Here is a 20,918-nt window from a genome sequence, read left to right on the forward strand (position 1 = left end):
AATTAGGGTAAAGAACATTCTAATAAAACAATTTTTAATCGTCAAATAATTATATTAGTATCGTTTTCATTATATACCAATAACTAGGATATCATTTGTTCTGGACTGAGAAAACACTTAAAGCAAGAACTAAAAAACTTATTTCCGTGTATATGTTTTGTTGACAAGAAGATAATGGGGTGAATGATTAAAAGATGTCAGGCACAATAGATTACATTATATTCTATTATAGTATTCTTAGCTGAAAGTGGTGTGAAAATACAGAAGGAGAAAAGCCAATTTAAAATGTTCAACTACTAAAGAACTAGCTCGTTTATTTTTATAAATGAATGAAGGGTATCAAATTGTTATGATATTTAAATTGTGCTGGATATGTTTAACATAGTGATGTAACAGTTTTTATTTTAAAATACCAATATTTACACGACACCAGCAAATACATACTTTGTCAACTATTTAACTTCTCATGAAAAATTTTAGATGTCAACTTAGATGGGTGAGGGGATATATGCTTTTTCAAAATACTTGTAGGGAGCGCATAAGCAGAATACTTTGTGGATTACTGCTTAAAAACACTATTTCTCCAAGTACAGTTGAGGGACAACTTACAGAATCAGCTGGGAAGGGTGGCCAACATTTTAAAAATGCAGATTCCTGGAACCCGTCCCCAAATTGGGTTATAAGGTTTGGGGTGGACCCCAAATAAATCAATTTTCAACATGCACCCCAGTTGACTCTCATGCAATCCATTTAGGAAGCACAACTTAAAAAAATAAAAACTAGCATTTTACAGCATAGTAGCCATGGCTGAAGAGGGAAAAAAACCTCACATACATTTCTGGACTGAGGATAGAACTGAAATAAAAGCTAACCAGGAGCCAGAGCTCACAAAATAGCAGCACCCATGGAGGAGCCTAGAAATAGGAAAAGGTCACCAGGGAAGGAAGGCACTTTCCCCAGAATTCCTCGCATGGTCAAAGAACAGAACGGAAATGGAAGGGCTTAGGCAGGCTAAGCCCACTGTGGGCTCTCCACTGTGGTTGCACTTTTGGATAAAACAGAAGAAAGTCCTTTTCCATCTTGAACCAGCCTGAGGAAAGCTCGTGTTTAGGAGGGTCGACCATCACACCAAAATAAAACATGCACTAACGGAAGCTGATTGCAAAGCAGGTAACAGAGCACACTTTGGGAAGCACTACTGGAGGGGGGCAGAGACATACTTGCCATGAAAATGCCCTTGGGACCCTCTGTCAACACTTTTGGGATGGTTGAGTCACCTGTTCTGTTTTGGTCCCACCAATGGCCTAAAGTGTAGTCTCAGAGCACTTGCCTTCTGCCTGCTCGCTGGGTGGGGCTTACCAACATCTGCTCTCTCTTCCTAGGATCACAGAAGAACTGCAACTTCCTAGGGAGCAGTTTCACCTCCATAGGCATCGCTTCATATTCCTCACTGTCAATGCTAAAAGAGCCCCTGCTCCCTCTAGGACAAGCAAAGTGCAGTGGCTGGCTTGGAGACACTCTGTGCCCTTGGCGTGCAGCTTGGGGTTTCGCTGATGGTGTCAGGTTCAATGCAGATATTCATAAAATCATCTTTGCTTGTCTGGTCAAGCTGATTGTTCCGTGTTGTGATGAACAGTTCAACAATGGACAGCTGCACATCTTTCCAGACCTCTGGGCTCACCTCTTGGGAAAGGGCATCCTGTGGTTGTGCCCAGTAGGATGCAAGCGTTTGTACTATTCTCCTTTATAAAGAAGGTCTTTGGACAGGGGTCTCCTCTGTTTCACTGGGAGATCTCTCTGTAGGTTCCATGTATGAGATAGAGGCTTAATGAGTCTGAGGCCACTCCATAAGACTGCTGAAAAAGTGGGCTACTTTGATTTCTAGAGGCCCAAAATACGAATATTTGCTAGCTTTGATGCCAGCATCTCTGAAGGATTCCCGTTGAAGACTGATCGTTGCAAACACAGGCTGTTCCTTTTCACCCTTGATCTGCAAGACATCAAGTGGAACTGCCCTTTCACAATGGCAAGTGTAGCATCAGTAATGCTTTGGATTTTGTTTCCACTTTTGACAAAGAGGGTGTGACTCAAACTACTGGTCTCTCCCAGTGGGATAAATCCAATGGGAATCTTACTGAAGGTAGCCTCATCTGTTCATCCAAGAACTCCAGTAACAACCTCCTGCAGTGTCCCATCTCCTCCTGCAACAATGATCACATCTGTGTTTTCCATCAGTTCCAGGAGTTTCTTGGCTTGTCCGTCACAATCTATCCTAACAATGGTCACATCCATGCCAGATAAATATAAAATCAGGGCAGCAGTGGCTTTGCCTTTGCAAGCTGCGGGATTGAGAAAAACAGTTGCCTTCTTTACTTGTGCATTGGGAGGAATGTGTTGATTGTCAAACACCTGAGCTTCTTGACCGGCTGCTCTCCTTAGTAGGTTATCAAAGTATTTTCCATAGAGCCAATGGCCTCCCCAGGTCAGCAGGCAGAGCCCAGGTATAGTTTTCTTCCAATGATTTTGCAGTGCTTTGAAGAACACCGTCATCTTCTAGAGATTTGCACAGCTGATCTCACTTGGTAACCAATTTTATTCACGTTTTGTTGTAGTTGTTCAGCCTTCAGTGTTTTCTTATGCAAATTTTATAGAAGCAAATACAAATGTTTATATCCTATGTGGGTAGCACACTATTATTACACTGTTTTGTGCATTCTTTTTCCTCATATATCATGGAGACCCCCCTTTACCTGTGCATGGAGAACTTCCTCATTTCTTTTCACAGATGCATAATTTTGTGCTGTGTAGATGAACCAAAGTTCACTCAACCAGTCTGAAATTAATATTTCAGCCTCAACAAGACTGAAATGAACATCTTCATACATATGTCAATTTATATGTGTGCAGGTATATCTGTAGGATAGATTTCCAGAAATACAGTTGCTGGGCAAGGATAATGAATTGGTAGTCATGATAAGCTATGTCTAGATTTCCTTCTATAAGGGTTATTATGGGTTGAATTGTGACCCATAAAATTCTTATGTTGAAGTCCTAAGCCCTAGTAACTCAGAATGTGGCTGCATTTGGAGATAGGGTCTTTAAAGAAGTAATTAAGTTGAAATAAGGTCATTAGGGTAGGTCATAATCCAATTTGACTGTTGTCCTTATAAAAAGAGATTAGGACACAGACACGTAAACAGGGAAGACTACGTGAAGACACATAGAGGAGATGTCCATCTATAAGCCACGGAGAAAGGCATCAGAAGAAACCAGTCCTGCGAACACCTTGATCTCAGACTTCTAGCTGGCAGAATGGTGAGAAAATAACTTTCTGTTGTTTAAGCCACTCGGTCTGTGATATTTTGTTGTGGCAGCCCCTACTAAACTAATAAGGGTTGTACCAATTTGCAGTTCCATTAGTAACGTATGAGAGTTACTCTTTTCTCTACAGGCTTGACAATGGAGTGTTGTATCAAACTTCTGGATGTTTGCCCAACTGATAGGTGGAAAAAAAATCCTGGTATAGTTTTAAATTTGAACTTTTCATATTATGAGAGAAGTCAAGTGTCTTTTCATATGTTTAAGGGCCATTACATTTTTTTTTCTTTGAGAAGAAGTCTTGCTGTCTCCCAGACTGGAGTGCAAGGGCATGATCTTGGCTCACTGCAACCTCCACCTCCTGGGTTCAAGTGATTCTCCTGCCTCCACCTCCTGAGTAGCTGGGAATACAGGTGTATGCCACAGCGCCCGGCTAATTTTTTTGTATTTTTAGTAAAGACAGGGTTTCACCATTTTGGCCAGGCTGGTCTGGAACACCTGACCTCAGGTGATCCACCCTCCTCAGCCTCCCAAAGTTCTGAGATTACAGGCATGAGCCACCACACCTCGCCCCAGTGCCATTATATTTCTATTAATTTCTTTTTTGTGGATTTCTTTTTCTGTGAAAGATGTGTTCATTTACTTCAACATCCCCATTTTATTTTTCTTATTTAAAACATTTGTATAAAGTTTAAGGAGTAAAAGTGCAATTTTGTTATCTGGATATATATTGAGTACTGGAGAAGTCAATGCTTTTATTGTGTCCATCACCCAAATAATGTACCGGTTAAGTAATTAATTGTAGTGGCTAAGCGATTTGTCACTATCCACCCCCTTCCCACCCTCTCACCTTTCTGACTCTCCAGTGTCTATCATTCCACCCTCTGTGTCTGTATGCACACATTATTTAGCTTATAAGTGAGAACATGTGGCATCTGACTTTCTGTTTCTGGGCTGTTTCACTTAAGATAGTGGCTTCCATTTCCATCCATGTTGCTGCAAGAGACACATTTCATTCTATTTTGTGGCTGAATAGTACTCCACTGTGTATACATACCACATTTTCTTTATCCAATCACCTGTTGATGAACATTTAGGTTGATTCCATATCTTTGCTATTGTGAATAGTGCTGCCATAAACAGATGAGTGCAGGAATCTTTTTAAAATATAATGATTTCAATTTCTTGGGATAGATACTCAGTAGTGGGATTGCTGGATTGAAGGGTAGTTCTATTTTTAGTTTTTTGAAAAATGTTCATACTGTTTTCCATAGTGGTTGTACTAGTTTACATTCCCTCCAACAGTGGACAAGCACTCCCTTTTCTCTGCATCCTCACTGACAACTGTGTTTTTTGACTTTTTAATGATAGCTATTCTGATTACTATAAGATGATAGCTCACTGTGGCTTTAACGTGCATTTATCTGATGATTAGTGATGTTGAGCATTTTTTCATATGCTAGTTGGCCTTTTATATGTTTTCTGTTGGAAAATGTCTATTCACATCCTTTCCCCACTTTTTAATGTTTTTTTTGTGTGTGTGTGTGAAATGGTTTGAGTTCCTTGTAAATTCTAAATATTAATCCCCTGTTGGATGCATAGTTTGCAAATATTTTCTCCCATTCTGTAGGTTGTCTGTTCATGCTGACAATTGTTTCTTTTTAGTTCTCCCTTCAAAAATATTGGTTTATTGTCTTTTCTCACAGATTTCTAGAAACTCTTTAAAAATTAGGAAAATTAGTATAGTCCTTTGGCTGTGATATGAGTTACAAATATTTTCCCTATTTGTCCTTGTCTTTTGACATTGCTTATGGTCTTATGGTGTGTGTGTGTGTGTGTGTGTGTGTGTGTGTGTGTTTGCCATGAGTTTTTCTTCTTTGTGTAGCACAATTTGTCAATCATTTTCTAAAATGGCCTCTGGATTTTGAGTCACAATTAGGAAGGCATTCACTTCAAGGCTTTTTTTAGTGCTTTTTTTTTTTTAAATTTAAATCTTTTATCTATTTGGATTTTATCCTGATGTGTGGTGTGAGGTATAGATTCCATTTAATCTTTTTTGAAATGGTTTCCAACTTGTCCTAATATTGATCAGAAAGTTTATTTCTACCTCCATTGATTTGAGAAGCTGCTTTTATCATATATTAAATTGTCTTATGCACTTGGGTCTATTTTGGGATTTTTATTCTCTTCCAGTTATGCACAAATATCACATTGTTTTAATATTTGAGGCTCTAGAGTATGTTTTAATATCCAGTAAGACTGCTCCACATCCCGTTACTCTTTTTTTTTACAGAATTTTCCTGACTATTCTTGTTTACTTATTTTTCCACATATGCTTATTCACTTCCAGGAAACAAATGTTGGCATATTTAGTGTGATATGTTAAAACTATAAATTTGCTTAGGGATAACTGATATCTCCCTGATGGTGCCTATTTATGGGACATGCTGTGTATGTTTATCTGTTCAGGTGTACTTTTATGTCCTCCTCTGAAATGTTGCTGTATTTAATATACATTTTTTTTTCAAAATATATATGTATTTTTATTTTGAATTTACAAAAAAATGCCACAAGGAATCATAATTATAGGCTTTGTTTATATGTATATATTCTTTTTTTTCCCCATTTATTTATTTTATTGCATTTTAGGTTTTGGGGTACATGTGAAGAACATGCAAAATTGTTGCATAGGTATACATTTTTATACATACACAAAATCAAAGAGTATAGATAGTACAATAAACTCACATACACTCCTTATTCAAAATTTTTATGTCAAAACCCTAACACCCAGTACATCAAAACATGACTGTATTTGGAGATTGGCTTTTAAAAAAGGCAATTATGTTAAAATGAGGCAACTAGGGTGGGCTTTAATCTAATCTGGCTTGTCTTCTTGTAAGAAGAGGCTATTAGGACAGAGAAACCTGTACACAGAGGAAAGACCACTGAGGACTCCGCAAGAAGGTGGCCTTCCATAAACCAAAGAGAGAGTCTTCAGGAGAAACTAAACTTGCTGACATCTTGATCTCAGACTTCCAGCCTCCAGGACTGTGAGAAACAGATTTCTGTTGTTTAAGCCACCCAGTCTGTGCTATTTTGTTACAGCACCTGGCTATAATTTAGATATGGTTTGTTTGTCCCCACGCAAACTAATGTTGAAATTTGATCCCCAACTTGGCAATATTGAGAGGTGGGGCCTACTGGGTTGTGTTTGGGTTTGGGGGGCAGATCTCCCATGAATGGGTTGGTGCTGTATTCAGGGTAATGAGTGCTTGTTGTCATGATACTGGATTAGTTCTTACGGGAATGGGTTATTTCCTGAGAGAACGGGTTGTTATAAAGCCAGGATGCCCTTCAGGATTTCCCCTGTCTTTGTATGTGCCCACTGCCCCTTTGACCTTCTCTGCCACATTGTAACATACATGAAAGAACTTGGCAGAAGCCAGAGTCATGCCCTTGAACTTCTCAGCCTGCAGAACATGAGCTAAGTGTATCTCTTTTCTTTATGAATTGCCCAGTCAGAGGTATTCTTTTATAGCAACACAAAATGAAGTAATACACACCCCTAGCAAGTTAATGCAAATAATATTAAGATTTTTCTATTTCATTCTCTATCTTTTCCTCTTTACCTCCTGCAAATGATTTTAAAGCAACTTCTAAGCATTATTTCATTTCACTCCCTAAATATCTTTAGTATGCGTTTCATTAAAATGTGGGAATTTTCTTGTATAACTCCAAAGCCGTTATCCCATATAACAAAAATATTAAACACTCTCTTATTATAATATACAGTTGACCCTTAAACAACATGAGTTTGAACTGCATGAGTCCACTTACACATCATTGTCTTCTGTCTCTGCCACCCCTGAGACAGCAAGACTGCCTCTCGCTCCTTCTCAGCCTATTCAACCTGAAGACAATGAGGATAAAGACCTTTATGATGATCAACTTTCACTTAATGAATAGTAAACATACTTTCTTTCTTATGATTTTCTTATAACATTTTTCTCCAGCTTACTTAATTGTAAGAATATAATACATATAACTTACAAAATATGTGTTAATCGACTATTTATGTTATTGCTAAAGCTTCCAGTCAACAGTAGGCTATTAGTAGTTAAGTTTTGGAGGAGTCAATGTTATATGCTAGTTTTCAATTGTGTGGGGGTCAGCACCCCAACCCTTGCATTGCTCAGGAGTCAACTGTGATACATACTCAGTTTCCCAAGTGTCTCAAAATTTTTTTTATATTTTTATGTTTCTTAACTATTAATTAGTTTGAATCAGGATCCAAACAAGGTCCACACATTACATTTCGTTGTTACATCCATTGATTCTTTTTGAATCTATAGCAATATCGCTTCCCCCCTTTTTATGCCCTAAGTAAATCAATTGAAGAAACTGGGTCAATTGTCCTCTGGAATGTTTCATGTTCTAGATTTGTCTGCTTGCTTCATTGTGTCATTTAATTTGTTCTTCTATTCCTCATATTTCTTGATAAGATTCACTTATTTGTTAAAGATATGTCATGGTTGGTGCTGGGTACTTCATATTGAATCAGAAGGCATATGTCTGGTTGTTTCATTTTTTGTGATTCTAAGATTGATCAGTGTGTTTAGGTGATGAATATCAAAGTGTTTGAAATTATTCCTCATAAAGGTTTGCAAATTTCTTATATATTCACTCCTATGTATGTAACCTTTTTGGCTGCTTTTTAAAGTGAAATCTTCCCTGCCATTATATCTTCTAATTGACAGTTTTTTGCATATGTGAAGGGAATTTATTTTTAGACATTAATTTTATATTTTACTAACCATGCTAAATTTTGTTAAATGTTTGCAGTAGTTCTTTACTTGATTCTTTGGTTTTCATGTAGAAGACAATTCTATTATATGTGAGTAAAAATGTTTTTATTGCTTCCTTTCCAATTCTAATAATAATAATTTTTTTCTATTGTCTAGTTGGGGTAGCTAATACCTTCAATGCAATGTTACATAATAGTGGCAAGAATGAGCATCCTTTTTTCCCTCTTGACTATAGTGGGAAAGTTCCAAGTACTTCCACATTAAGTAAAACAGTGGCTTTTGAAGGAAACCTTTAAAAAAGCACATTTAAACTTGATTAGGCAAAAAGCCCAAACACCACCATTTGTCTATATTGAGCCAACTTATTCTATATCACTAAATAAGCAGGCTGGTAAAATTAGACTTATGAAATGTTGTCAGCTGATGGACAAAGGTGCATACCTTTGCTAATGTGTTAACTGCTTACCTTACAGTCTCCACAACTTCAACTGGAGAGGCAACTGCAACGCTGGTAGAAAAAGCAGTAGCTCTGGTGACCAAAGAGTCTATTTGGAATCTAACCAGCATTGTGACCTGGGGCAGGTCACTTCAGCTCCCTGTGCTTCAGTTCTTGACTTATAAAGTAAGGCGACAATTCTTTTTTTTTTTTTTTTTTGAGATTGGCTTGCTCGGTCACCTCTGTCACCCACACTGGAGTTCAGTGGCAAAATCGTAGCTCACTGCAACCTCAAACTCCTAAGTGCAAGTGATCCTCCTGCCTTGACCTCCCAAAGTGCTTGGAGTACAGGCAGAATCCACCACATCTGGCCGACCATTCTACTTACTAGGGTTGTTGTGAGAAACAAAAGAGGTACATTGGTGAAATCATATACTTCAGTGCCTGGCACACAGTAGACACTCAACAAATGTTTGCTGAATATGTGAATATTAAGAAAATACACATGTATAAATCATATTTTTGTAAAAGTTTAAAATAGTAAATAAGTAAATGAAGAATGGATTATCTCTTTCCTCTCTCTTTTTCCACCTAGACTTTATTCTTTCAGATTTACTGGCCAAATTTTTACTAAATGGACTGTGATCCAAAACAGGAAACTGTCCTAAAGGGAATTTTTATATTCTACTTTAAAGTAAAAATCCAAAGTTGAGCTAACCCTTGGAAAAATTAGCCTGGCCAGCCTGTCTTCACTTAGTCTCTCCACATACAGGGAAGTGGAGCAGGAGACATGGGCAGGAGGCCAGAATAGCGGCACACAGAGATTGGGAAATGGATTCCAGGGTTTGTGAGCTGGATAGAAATAGAAGAGGGAGTCTACATAGATTTTACCATTATCCTTTAAAAATAAATAAAGTAAACAAAAGCTAAAAAGCACCACACAACTGGTTTTACCTAAGATTCAAAGAGTGGCCTGTGGTGTAACTTGAAAGATATAAGTTAAAAATCTTGATAGAAATTGTGTCCCCAGTTCCTGGCATCTCTTCATTAGTGTCTTACTCCTTTCAGGGTTAATCTGTTCATTTATAGGGTCCCTTATTAAACTGCCAACACTCTTGGATGTTAGTTAACTTTATTATTCAACAGTGAATTTAATATAATGTCAGAGCTTAAAGGGCCTTTCTTATGTGTATTGTTTTTTCATTTCATGTACCCCCATGAAAATAACTTTTTTACTGATTATGTGCAAAATAGGCCAGATGCAGTGGCTCACACTTATAATCCCAGTACTTTGGAAGACTGAAGCAGCAGGATCCCTTAAGCCCGGGAGTTTGAGACACTCTGGGAAACATAGTGAGATCCCATCTCTACAAAGAATGAAAAAAACTTAGCTATGTGTGGTGGCACATGCATGTGATCCTAGCTACTTGGTAGGCTGAGGTGATAAGGATCCCTTGAGCCGGGGAGGTCAAGGTTGCAGCGAGCTGTGATTGCACCACTGCACCCCAGCATGGGTGACACAGCAAGACCCTGTCTCAAAAAAAGAAAAAGAAAAGAAATTCAATTTTTAAAAAGTTTCATAACCCCAAAACACAAAGAAGAAATTAAGGTCACCTGAAATTAATTACACCACCTGAGATAACCACCGTTAACATCGTGGTAACATATATATATATATAACCATTATACACAGTCATGCACCACATAATGATGTCTCAGTCAATGACAGACCACATATACAACAATGGTCCCATAAGATTATAATATGGTATTTTTACTGTGCCTATGTTTTGATATGTTTAAATGCACAAATATTTACCGTTGTGTTACAGTTACCTACAGTATTCAGTACAGTAACATGCTGTAAAGGTTTGTCGCCTAGGAAAAATAAGCTATACTGTATAGCCTGCGTGTGTAGTAGGTTATATCATCTAGGTTTGTGTAAGTATATTCTATGATATTTGCACAATGACAAAATTGCCTAACTTCACATTTCTCAGAATGTATCCCCATTGTTAACTGACACACGACTATATATGTATATTTATTACATGTATACCGCTGTATACATGTAACTATTGGTAACCATCACACATATGTATGTATGTAATATTATATTTATATAATGGTAACCATTATATATATATATATATATATATATATTATGCATTACATGCTGTTTTATTATGAATGCCTCCTATGCCCCTTACACCTCTACAAGTTATGTTAATAATGTTATGTGTCTCCTTTCAAGTTCCATTCCATTCACAGGACCCTACGGCTTCTGTGGCAGTACCTCCCATTATAAAGGGACAGACAGAGTGCATGAGTAACTTGGGATCCAGTGCTACCGCCCCTACTTCTACTGGACCAGATTAGATTTTATTTTATTCTTTTTAAATATTAGAAAATCATGGAAAATACTTCTAAGAAAGGAATTTTTTTTTTTTAATTTGAAAACCACTGATCACCTGTGGTCAGTTCAACCTTCTGCATTTTAGAGATGAAAAAGCTGAGGGGGACAGACTTGCTCAAGGTCATTTACCAGAAAATAGAAGATTTTGCCTTTTTGCCACAGTCTACTATCTTCTTACAATTCATCATCTTTTCTTACTTATCCAAAGATTATGTGTGTTTCTCAAGACATTGCTGGTCTGTACAAAATGTAAAGATAACATAATAATTAATGGTAAAAGACTGATTATTTCTCTGTGAGATCAGAAAAAAAGACAGGTTGTTTGATCTCACCCCTCCTATGCAATTTATATAGGGGAGGTCCCAGGTCGTGCAGTAAGGCAAGAAAAAAACGAGAGCATACAGATTGGAAAGTCGTAGGTAAAATTACCCAATTTGCCAATGGCACGATTGTATGCATAAAAATGCTAAGGAATGTTTTTAAAAAGTTGTGAAAAGTAATAATTGAGTTTAGCAAAGCCAAAAGATGAAAGTCCTTGTAAAATATTTATTATAGGACAGGAGTTCTGGCATGACAGGAGGTTGAGAAATTCTCTCCTCAAAAAGCAACTATAAAGCTATACAAGATAGTGAAAAACAACCATTTCACCATTCTGGAATTCAAACAAAGGTACAAAAAAAAAAAAAACAAAAAACCAAACCTGAGAAGTATTTATTTGTGAACACTACTGAACTTTGCACAAGAGCAGCATGTTTCTGGTATTTTTGCCTGGGGATAGTTCTAGACACCATCTACCAGCTCTGTATGTGGTGTAATGAAACCAAGGTGAGGAAGGCTATGCAAACCAGCAGTTTGGATGCCTCCGTGGGAGGGGCTCACTTGATTGGCAGCATTCATAGCGAAAGTGGCAAACTAGGTGACAAGTGAATGGGAAGAGCTAACGGCTCCATTAGCCTGAGGTTGTGTGCCTATTTTGGGCAAGCAAGAGACCAGCAGACTAGCTAGGAATGTAACAAGGTGTTTGGGGAGGTGACAAACATAGGGTGCTGATATGTATTTCACATATCCTGGCTTAATAAGAAGATGTGCACATGTGCAGTGGAGATTGGATTAGACTTAAGCCACCCACACATACCTGGTTGATGGAGACAGCAAACACTCCCAGAGGAGTCATGAAAATGCTTGGCAAAAAGCAAAAACTTTGGAAGACTTGAAAACAGTCTGAAGTTTAAATGTTTTCCTAGCACACACAGAGATCCATCAGCAAAGAGAGAAAATCTTTCCGGCATAAGATGTTTGAATGCAACTACTGACTAATATTTGGCTTATCAGAAGCTATGAAGGTCCAGTGATCATCCTTAAATATCCATATTTTAAAATAAAAACAAGGGGGAAAACTAAATAAAGACGTCAGTGGCTGCACATCACTGAGGCGACAGATTGTAAAGATTTAGCCCACTCAACAAAGAAACAAAACAGAACAGAACTACAATAACCTGGGGCTGGTCAGAATTCAGAAGTGCTAGATTATATTATCCAAAATATTCAATATTCAACAACAAAATTATAAGACATGCATAAAAACAAGAAACTGTGACCTACACTTGATGAGGGAGGAATCCATTAATAGAAACTGTTTATGAATATTCCCAGGTGTTAAATTTAGCAGAGAAGACTTAAAGGCAGCCATCATGAATATGTTTAAAGAACTAAAGTAAATAACAAGTTTAAAAAATTAAAGGAAAGTATGATGGTGATGACATATAGAATAGAGATAATTTATACAAAAGAGCTACATGCAAAATTTGGGAAATGAAAAGTAAAATAACTGCAATGAAAAGTTTTCTTTAGAGGTTCAGTAGTAGATTTGAGCTGGCAGAAGAAACAATCAGAAGACAGAACAATAGAGAAGATACAATCTGAAGAACAGAAATAAAAAAGAATAAAGAAAAATGAACAGAGCCTTAGAGGCTTGTGAAAAACCATAAAATCTACTAACATACGTGTAATGGAAGTCCTAGAAGAGAGGATAAAGGAACATAAAACATATTTTAAGAAATAATGGCTGAAATTTTCCCAAATTTGATTTAAAAATTAATCTATTCATCCAAGAAACTCAGTGATACCTCCAACCACCATCAGAATAAACACAGAAATCCACACCTAAGAATAACCTGAGCAAACTATCAAAAACCATAAAAATATAAAATTTTGAAATAAAAGCAGCAAGAAAAACAACAGGTGCATAAGAGCAATATGATTAATGGTTGACCTCATACCAGAAATGATATAGACCAGGAGGTAATGAGATAACATATTCAAAATGAGTGAATAAAGGAGAGAGAGACTCTTAATCAACTATTGTACATCCAAGAAAAGTATCCTTAGAAAATGAAGGTAGAGCAAGGGCATTCTCAAATAAACAAAAACTGGGAGAATTTGTTGGTCGCTATCCTACCTAAAAGGAAATTCTAAAGGAAACCTCTAGGCTGAAAGAAAATGACAGCAGATGAGAACTTGAATTTCCAGGGAAAAATAAAGAGTTATGGAAATGGTATACCTGTAGGTAAATACCAAAGTTTCTAAAAATATATTACTTCTGACTTCCTCTCAACTTTTTAAAAAGACATGCAATTGTACAAACTAATAAATGCAACACTATATCATTGGGTTTATAACATATATTGATACACTATATAACAGTAGTAGCAAAAGGTAGGAGGAAGAAAAAGAGACATTGAAGTAAAATTTTATACTTTACTAAAATTAAGTTAGCATTATTCCGAAGTCAACTGTAATAAGCTAAGATGTATATTGTAAATTCAAGAGCATTAAAAGAAAATAATTGAAAATATGATAAATAACAAAGCAACAGATAAATTAAAATTATACACTAACATATTTATTTCACCTAGAAAAGGCAAATGAAGGGCAACATATGCATAAATAAAATGAAACAGATGAAAAACATATGACAAAATTGCAGACATAAGTCCAACCATATTAACGTTTATTAAATGTGCATGAAATAAACATCCCTTTCAAAAGTCAGAGATTATCAGCCAAGATAAACAAAAGCAAGCTCCAATTATACCCTGTCTAGAAGAGACACAACTTAGAGTCAAATAAATACATAGGTTGAAAGTTTGTGAAATGATGGAAAAAAATTATCCCACATAAATAGAAACCATAAAAATGAAATTGGCTTTATTAATGTCATAAAAAGACTTTAAGACAAGAAATGTTACTAGAAACAAAGAGAGACCATTAATATGATTAAAAGGTAGATCCATTTGGAAGATATTACGAGTATAAACATATATGCACTTAGCAACAGGACCTCAAAATATATGAGGCAAAACCTGACAGAACTAAAAGGTGGAATAGGCAAATAGCAATGATAGGTATTTCAATATCCCACTGCCCATAACTTATAGAAAATAAGCAAAGATACACAGACGTGTACATCACTGTTTTTTTTTTTTTTTTTTTGAGACAGAGTCTTGCCAGGCTGGAATGCAGTGGCGCGATCCCAGCTAACTGCAACCTCCGCCTCCTGGGTTCAAGCAATTCTCCTCCCTCAGCCTCCCGAGTAGCTGGGACTACAGGTGAGTGCCACCACGCCCAGCTAATTTTTGTATTTTTTTAGTAGAGACAGGGTTTCACCATGTTGGCCAGGATGCTCTCGATCTCTTGACCTTGTGATCCACCCACCTTGGCCTTAACCAACTTGTCTTAATTACCATTTTTGGAATGTTCCACCCAATGACTATGGAATACACATTCTTTTAAGTGCATATAGAACATATTCTAGGATACAGCATGCACTGGGTCAGAAAAAAGTCTCGGTAAGGTGAAAAAGATTGCAATTATAAAAGGGTAAAAAGGAATGAGCAAAGTCTCCAAGAAGTATGGGACTATGTGAAAAGACCTAATCTATGTTTGATAGATGTACCTGAATGTGACTAAGAGAATGAATCCAAGCTGGAAAATACTCTTCAGGATATTATCCAGGAAAACTTCCCCAACCTAGCAAGGAAAGACAATATTCAACTCCAGGTAATACAGAGAACACCACAAAGATATTCCTCAAGAAGAGCAACCCCAAGGCACATAATCGTCAGATTCACCAGGGTTGAAATGAAGGAGAAAATGATAAGGGCAGCCAGAGAGAAAGATCCGGTTACCCAAAAAGGGAAGCCTATCAGACTCAAAGCAGATCTCTCAGCAGGAACCCTACAAGCCAGAAGAGAGTGGGGGCCAATATTCAACATTCTTATAAAAAAGAATTTTCAACCCAGAATTTCATATCCAGCCAAATTAAGCTTCATAAGTGAAGGAAAAATAAAATCTTTTGTGAACAAGGCAAGTACTCAGAGATTTCATCACCACCAGGCCTGCTTTACAAGAGCTTCTGAAAGAAGCACTACACATAGAAAGGAACAACCAGTATCAGCCATTCCAAAAATATACCAAAAGGTAAAAAGCATCCACATAATGAAGAATCTACATCAACTAATGGGCAAAACAGCCAGCTAGCATTAAATGGCAGTATTAAACTCACATACATTAATATTAATCTTAAATTTAAATCGACTAAATGCCCCAATCAAAAGACACAGACAGGCAAATTGGATAAAAAGCCAAAACCCATGGGTATGCTGCATCCAGACCCATCTCACATGCAAGGATACACAAAGACTCAAAACAAAGGGATGGAGGAAGATATACCAACCAAATGAAGAGCAAAAAAAAAAAAAAAGAAGGAGTTGCAATTCTCATCTCTGATAAAATAGACTTTAAAGCAACAAAGATCATAAGAGACAAAGAAGGACATTACATAATGGTAAAAGGATCAATGCAACAAGAAGAGCTAACGATCCTAAATATATACACACCCAATACAGAAGCACCCAGACACATAAGGCAAGTTCTTAATGACTTACAAAGAGACTTAGACTCCCACACAATAATAGTGGGAGACTTTAACATCACATTGTCAATATTAGACATATCAACAAGACAGAAAATTAACAAAGATATCCAGGACTTGAACTCAGACCTGGAACAAGTAAACTTAATAAACATTTACAGAACTCTCCACCCCAAATCCACAAAACATACATTCTTCTCAGTACCACATCACACCTACTCTAAAAGTGACTACATAATTGGAAGTAAATCACTCCTCAGTAATTGCATAGCATTTCACAGGTTTAAATGAAATATTGGTTGGCTGCTTGTTTGTTATTTTCCTCCCTTATTCCTTCCTGTCTCCATTGTTAAGCACAATTATTGGCATAAAAGAGGTTTTTAATACCAAAAAAAAGATTGCAATTATTTAAATATGTTCTATGAGTGCAAAAGAATTAATTTAGAGATCCACATCAGAAAGGAAACTGGGAAAAACTCATATATTTGAAAATTAGATAAAACACTTCGGTGAATTGAAGGGAAAAATTGTCTCAATAAAACAAGTTTCAATAAAATTGGAAAGATTGTCATTATTTAAATATGTTATATTAGCACAATATAATTAATTTAGAGATCCACATCAGAAAGTAACCTGGGAAAAGCCCAAATATCTGACAATTAATAAAACACTTCTATGGATCAAAGGGAGAAGTCAAAAGAGCAATTAAAAATATTTTTATTTTAGAGACAACACCAGGAGTTGATTGAAGCTAGAAGACTGACAAGGCAGGACTAGAAAAGGGAACCACTGAGAGGAGGGGTCAGAGGACCTGACCACTGATTGCTAATCTAAGGCTACATGCCCAGGAAAGAGGAGGGGCGTGGAAGAGGCTCCTTGGAAGATTTTTTCTAATTTGTCCTATCTCTATTTGTTCAATGGAGTAAATCCTTATGACAAACATAGGAGATACAGAAAGTTTTTGAGAATTTTATGCAAGCAAAAATGCTGCCATCTTGTACTGAAAAGGACAAAGAGGGTATTAAATGAAAAAAACAGCTGACAGAGCCCCCAAATTCTACATGCAAGAAACAGGCTAACCAAAGTACCAACCTGCAAACGTGCTGCACTTCATGAAAAAGAAAGGATGACTCAGAGCGTGGAAGCATGAACCCAGACTGCAGAACTGCTTGCCCACTGGGTGAAATCACTGGTTGCAGAGAATTGTTTCCAGGTCTTGAAAACAAATCAAGTTTGCCTTCATTAATTTTGAAATCCTTGAGACAAGTGACTCCTTTTTAACTTCATTTTTCTCTTTTTGGACAGGAATGTATATGACGATTATCCCATACCATCATAATATTTTGGCAGCCAGTATTTTTACAGGTCCACAGATTGAAGAGGAATTGTGTCCTGGGATGGATTATACCCAGAGCCTCATCTATACTTGATGTAGATTGTTAAAGTGATGAGATTTGGGACTTTTGAGCTGATAAGATTTAGATGTTCTTTAACTCAGAGTTAATAGTGCAATGGGATAAGACATTTGAAGACTTTGGGATGGGGTGAATGTATTTTACATGTAAGATAAACATTTACCTTTCAGGGGGTCAGATGGCATGTTGTGGTAGGCAGAATGATGGTTCCCCCCAAAATCCATATTTTAATTTCCAAAACCTGTGAATATGTTACATCACACGTCAAAGCGAAATTGACGTTGCAGATATAATTAAGGTTGCTACTCAGGTGAGAATAAAATCAAGGGATTTTGCCAGATTATCCAGGAAGGCCCAATATAATCAAAAGCATCCTTAAAAATGGAAGAGGAAGACAAAAGAGAGAGGAATCAGAATGATGCCATATGAGATGGATTGGGCCTGTCTTTGCTGGCTTTGAAAGATGGAGGATGAAGAACATGGACCAGGAAATGCAGGCAGCCTCTGGAAGGCATGAAAGGCAAGGAAATAGATTCTCCCATAGAGCCTTGAGAAAGGAATCCAGCTTTGCTAACATCCTAATTTTCATCCATTGAAACCTATGTTGGACTTCTAATATACAGAACCGTAAAATAAGAGGTTGGAACAGACTGGAGGGCTCAGAAGAATACAGAAAATGTGGGAAAGTTTGGAACTTCCTTGAGACTTATTGAATGGCTGTGACCAAAATGCTGATAGCGATATGGATAATAAAGCCCAGGCCAATGTGGCCTCAGATGGAAAAGAGGAACTTGGTGGGAACTGAAACAAAGGTGACTCTTGTTTCGGTAAAGGGACTGGTGGCATTTTGGCTCTTCCCTAGAGATTTGTGGAACCTTGAACTTGAGGGAGAACATTTAGGGTATCTAGCAGAAGAAATTTCTAAGCAGCAAAGCATTCAAGAAGTGACTTAGGTGCTGTTAAAAGCAGTCAGTTTTAACAGGGAGCACAAAAGTTTGAAAAATTTGCAGCCTGGCAATGTGATAGAAAAAAATCCCATTTTTAAGGAGAAATTCAAGCCAGCTGCAGAAACTTGCACAAGTAATGAGGAGCCAAATGTTAATCCTCAAGATAGTGGAGAAAATGTCTCTAGGGCATATTAGAGGTCTTCATGGCAGCCCCTGCCATCACAAGCCCAGAGTCCTAGGAGGATAAAGTGGTTTTGTGGGCCGGGCCGGGGGTCCTCGAGCTGTGTGCAGCCTAGGGACTTGGTACCCTGCATCCCAGCTGCTCCAGCCATGGCTGTAAAGGGCCAATGTAGAGCTCAGGCCCTGGCTTCAGATGGTACAAGCCACAAGCCTTGGGAGCTTCCACATGGTGTTGAGCCTGCTGGTGCACAGAAGTCAAGATGGGGTTTGGGAACCTCCACCTAGATTTCAGAAGCTATATGGAAATACCTGGATCCCCAGGCAGAAGTTTGCTGTAGGGGCAGGTCTCTCATGGAAAACCACTGCTAAGGCAGAGTGGAAGGGAAATATAGGGTCAGAGGCCCCACACAGAGTCCCTACTGGGGCAGCACCTAGTTGAGCTGTGAGAACAAGGCCATCATCCTCCAGACCCCAAAATGTTAGATTCACTAACAGCTTGCACCATAAACCTGGAAAAACTGCAGACACTCAATGCCAGCCCACGAAAGTAGCCAGGAGGGAGGCTGTACCCTGTAAAGTCGCAGGGGTGGAGCGGCCCAAGACCATGGGAACCCATCTGTTTATTAGCGTGGCCTGAATGTGAGACATGGAGTCAAATGAGATCATTTTTGAGCTTTAAGATTTGACTGCCTTACTGGATTTGGGACTTGCATGAGCCCTGTAGCTTCCTTTTTTTGGCGAATTTCTCCCGTTTGGAACGGTTGTATTTACTCAATGTCTTTACCTCCATTGTATCTAGGAAATAACTAGCTTGCTTTCGATTTTATAGAATTATAGGCAGAAGGGACTTGACTTGTCTCAGAGCAGACTTTGGACTATGGACTTTTGAGTTAATGCTGAAATGAGTTAAGACTTTGAGGGACTCTTGGCAAGGCATGATTGGTTTTGGAATGTGAGGATATGAGATTTCGCAGGGGCAGGGTCAGAATGATATGGTTTGGCTCTGTGTCCCCACCTAATTCTCATCTTCAATTGTACTCCCATAATTCCCACGTGTTGTGGGAAGGACCTGGTGAAAGATAATTGAATCATGGGAGCAGTTTCTCCCATACTGTTCTCATGGTAGTGAATAAGTTTCATAAGATCTGAGGCTTTATCATGGGTTTCCACTTTTGTGTCTTCCTTATTTTCTCTTTGCCTGCTGGCATCCATGTATGATGTGACTTGCTCCTCCTTGCCTTCCACCATGATTGTGAGGCTTCCCCAGCCATATGGAACTATAAGTCCAATTAAACCTCTTTCTTTTGTAAATTTCCCAGTCTCAGGTTTGTCTTTATCAGCAGCATGAAAGCAGACTAATATAAGGTCACAAAAGCATAAATTATTAAAGGAAAATACAAATAATTTAAGACAACTATAAAATTTTTTCGAAAAATACCATTTAAAAGGTAAAAGACAAGCATCAGACTGGGAGAAAATATTTGCAACACATATCTCACAAAGGGCCCGTATCCAAAATATATAAACAACGCTTACAATGGAATGACAGGAAGACAAATCAATAAAATATAGGCAAAATATTTGAACATGGAATTTACAACAAATATACAAATGACCATAAGTGCATTAAAAGATGTTGAACATCATCTAATCATCAGGAAAATGCAAATGAAAAAATGCAATATGGTATTGGCTAGAAAAATGGATCTCTACTTTTTCATATGTTTTCCATAAGCCTCTTACTTGATGTGATACCTACAATATGGTGTTTTAGATCCACTAGAATGAGTAAAACTATAAACACTGGCCCTACTAAGTGCCATCAAGGATGTAGAGCAGCTGGAAGTCTCACACATTTCTCATACAATTCATACATTGGAATATTAAGTGAAACAACTACTTCCAAAAATTCAGCAGCTTTTATAAGGTTAAACCTATATGCAACCCAGAAATTCTAATTCTAGGAATTTACACAAGATAATTTCCACACAGAGATCATATATGGAAGTACATAGTATCTTTAGTGAAAATAGCTACAAACTAGGAAAAAGAAATTCCCAAATGTTCATTAACTGATGAATGGATAAAGCAATTGTGGTATGTCCATACAAGAGAATACTACTCAGCAGGGTAAAGAAATCAACTACTGATATAAGCAATAGTATGAATGAATCTTAAAAATGTTATTCTGATTTTAAAAGGCTAACAAAAAAGAGTACACATTGTATGATTTCATTTACAACAAAATTTCTACAACATTAATTTAGTCAAAACAAAATATTCATTGTCTGGGGTTAGCATTGAGGAGTACTAAACACAGAGAGGGAGGCACAAAGGAACAATTTGAGGTGATGAAAATATTCCATATATTTATTGTGCTGGTGGCTATATATTTGTGAAAAGACATCAAACTGCACTCTTAGAATTAGTCTATTTTTCTACATGTATATTATACCTCAATAAAG

General features: G+C 37.4%; 1 pseudogene; it reads right to left on the reverse strand.

The window, feature by feature from the left end:
- Positions 1 to 1,317: 1,317 nt before the first annotated feature.
- On the reverse strand, positions 1,318 to 2,550 carry LOC116538011 (annotated as a pseudogene).
- Positions 2,551 to 20,918: the final 18,368 nt, after the last annotated feature.

The sequence above is a fragment of the Sapajus apella genome, unplaced genomic scaffold, assembly GCF_009761245.1.
Source record: "Sapajus apella isolate SASKATOON/1434 unplaced genomic scaffold, GSC_monkey_1.0 scaffold115, whole genome shotgun sequence".
In the NCBI taxonomy this organism is placed as follows: Eukaryota; Metazoa; Chordata; class Mammalia; order Primates; family Cebidae; genus Sapajus; species Sapajus apella.